A 3,434-nucleotide genomic window follows, 5' to 3' on the forward strand; every position below is an offset into this window, starting at 1 on the left:
CCTTCACTATGTCCTCTCTCTCAGTTTAACTTAATTTTATATTTTGTCTTCACTTATTAGAGTTTTTATTTTTTGAGGGCATTTATTATCTTGCTTAGTTCTAATTTCACTCTCACATTTAGTACATTGTCAGACAGTATAGTAATAACATAATAAATCATCTTCCATTGATTTATTGATTTATTCATGGAATAGTTGTGATAGAGAAATTGATGAACTTCCTAATGATGGGGGGTGATGGTGAAACTGTGTTCCCTTTCAGCTGTGTCCCCTTAGATCTATATAGAAGGGAGATTCAGAATCTCAGGCTATTCTGGGAAAGCATACCTTCCCAGACAAGTGAAGTGGTGTCATTCAGTTGGGCTTTTCTAAAGCAAATCATACCCTCCCTACCTTTAGTAGTCAGATCCTCATTCAGGAAGCCTTCAAAATGATTTTTATTCAGTTAGGAGATATGGGTCTGATATTGAGTGGCTTGAAATTCCAAGTATCTAGGCCTGGGGGCAGTGACAATATTGAAGGAATTTCATTCGATTGAAACTTCAGTCTCAGATTTCCTATTAAAGGGCAATTTCTTTTTTCTTTTTTTTTTTTAATTTTTTTTTATTTAGAATTTTTTCCCACAGTATATATGCATGAGTAATTTTTTTTATAATATTATCCCTTGTATTCATTTTTCCAAATTATCCCCCCCTCCCTCCACTCCCTCCCCCCATGACAGGCAATCCCATACATTTTACATGTGTTACAATATAACCTAGATACAATATATGTGTGTAAATACATTTTCTTGTTGCACATTAAGTATTAGATTCCGAAGGTATAAGTAACCTGGGTAGATAGACAGTAGTGCTAACAATTTACATTCACTTCCCAGTGTTCCTTCTCTGGGTGTAGTTATTTCTGTCCATCATTGATCAACTGGAAGTGAGTTGGATCTTCTTTATGTTGAAGATATCCACTTCCATCAGAATACCTCTTCATACAGCATTGAAGTATACAGCGATCTTCTGGTTCTATTCATTTCACTCAGCATCAGTTGATGTAAGTCTCTCCAAGCCTCTCTGTATTCCTCCTGCTGGTCATTTCTTACAGAGCAATAATATTCCATAACCTTCATACACCATAATTTACCCAACCATTCTCCAATTGATGAGCATCCATTCAACTTCCAGTTTCTAGCTACAACAAAAAGAGCTGCCACAAACATTTTGGCACATACAGGTCCCTTGAAGGGCAATTTCAAACTCATTTCTTTGCAGAGGCTCAAAGCAGGACTATGCCTTGTCAAGGAACTCCTCTCCTTGGCATAGCTGCCTGCCAAGACCCCTGCCTGCTGTGAAGAGACATTCTCTTCTCAGTGATAAACCTTTTGTTATTTCTCTGCCAGGATCTTGTTACTCGGAAGTCAGTCTTCCTAGCAAAAGCTGACTTCTGAAGTGCCAACAATAAAACTTCCTTTTTTGACACTAATATTTCGGGTTTATGAATTCTTTCACTTTGAATCTGCACTGACTAGAAGAGGATTCTCACACCTCAATTCTCTGCACTGCTACTCACCGCATCACTAATGAGGTAGCTCAGTTCCCTGGTTGTTTAGGTTCAGTATTGAAACTTCATGAGTTACTTGCCATAAGCATATTCAACAACAACAACAAAAAAATGAGGATACCTAGAATAGATTCAACTAAGTGAAACTCCCTGGCCTGAACTATGACAACCAACAACCAAGCCTCACAGTGCTCCATGGAGTTCTTCTGGATCTTTTGTATTCAGGCAATGAGGAAGTGATGAAAATGAAATGAATCTTTAGTCCTTTGGGCTAACTAAGCCTCCAGGTCCTTTTCAATGCCTTTAAAAATAGCACAATTTGCAGGGTTAAGGGTGGTAATAGGTTAGGATATTGCCCCTTTCATTCTTACATTTCTATATAACAAATAGAAGGAAATAAAACATAATAAAGGCTGACAGGATTTATCCCTATGTAAATGTAGAACCCGATGAGTTGATGTAAAATTGTAGGGGGAACTCTTAACATAAAGAAGGCAAAAGAAACAAAAATTCCCTCTCATGCTTCACTTAAGAAAAAATGGAAAGGATTGGGAATTAAATTAGACATCAAAGAAAATATAAAATAGAGACTGAAGGTATCTGTCAGCTGCATGTATTATGAATAGGGGACTAGAAAGATAGGCTATGGGGGTAAGGGGCAGTTAGATGGAGCACTAGCCCTGGAGTCAGGAGGATTTCAGTTCAAATCTAACCTCAGACACTTAATACTTCCTAGCTGTATAACCCTTGGTAAATCACTTAATCCCAATTGCCTCCCAAAAAAGAAAAAAAAAATAGGATATCAAGTTTAAATAAAGTTAATCAAGATTGACCTGTCTCTTGGAAAACTACAAATGCAAATATAAAAGTGAGACTACTTGCTGCCAAGGGATTTAGATTCTAATAGGGATACATGGGATACATATAATGCTTTTCAGGGTGTTTGGGGAAAAGTTTTTTTTTTTTTTCCTTCTGTTCAGTATCAGGAATGAATAGAATAGAGCTATAGGACAATAGAATATCATGCTTTCCTGAGTGGTTATGTTAGTATTGAATTGATTTCTATTCCCAGAATAAGAAAAAGAGGTAAAAGGCCATAGAGGAAGACATCTTTATAGGGTGATAAGGAAGATGGCAGGATCCCAAGTTGTCTGGGTCCTGGTGCTTTAGTGAATAATTGAATGGGATATAAAATATGGTCTGAGATAATTCAAGTCAAAGATAGAGTCCCAAAGTTGCAAAGTCCTATCTTGGAAAAAATGATGAAATATGACAAACTTTTGTGGAACCTAGAAAAATTAAATAAATCAGGGATGTCTTAGAGCCTCACTCCTTCCCTCCTTCCCTTCTTTTTCCCTTTTCTTCCTTCACTCTTTCAAAATTTAAAAACATTTTAATTATAGTATATGCTATTTTAAGATTTGCAAAGTACTTTTTCAGTATTCTTAAAATAACTGTAGGGGGTATTTATTTTGGCAGCATCTTTACTAAAATTGGAATAATACAGAAAATATTAGCAGGCCTCCTACACAAGGATGACACATAAATTCATGAAGTATTCCCATTAAAAATAATTCTAGGAGGTAGATATTAGTATATTTTTTACATATGAGAAAAATGAAGGAAATTAAGGTCAAATAATTTGCCTATGTCACACTGCTAATAAGTGTCTAAAGACATACTTGAATTCAGGTCTTCCTTACTCCAGGTCCATTGCTCTAGACATTGTACCCCGCTAGTTATTTCCTTATATGTTATTATTTAAAATAATTTCCAAGCTACATGGCATGAAAAATTTCAAAATATTGATACATCAGAGGAGACAAAAATCATGTGTAGGAAGAGGATAAAGTACACATCATCTTTTCTTATTGGTTACTGAG

At 35.8% G+C, this 3,434-nt stretch overlaps 1 non-coding gene across 1 annotated transcript; it reads left to right on the forward strand.

The window, feature by feature from the left end:
* The first annotated feature begins 3,014 nt into the window (after nucleotides 1-3,014).
* On the forward strand, nucleotides 3,015-3,121 carry LOC141559164 (U6 spliceosomal RNA). Its single transcript, XR_012487247.1, has one exon. It is a non-coding gene; the product is annotated as a U6 spliceosomal RNA (small nuclear RNA).
* Nucleotides 3,122-3,434: the final 313 nt, after the last annotated feature.

Source organism: Sminthopsis crassicaudata, chromosome 2 (assembly GCF_048593235.1).
Source record: "Sminthopsis crassicaudata isolate SCR6 chromosome 2, ASM4859323v1, whole genome shotgun sequence".
Lineage (NCBI taxonomy): Eukaryota > Metazoa > Chordata > Mammalia > Dasyuromorphia > Dasyuridae > Sminthopsis > Sminthopsis crassicaudata.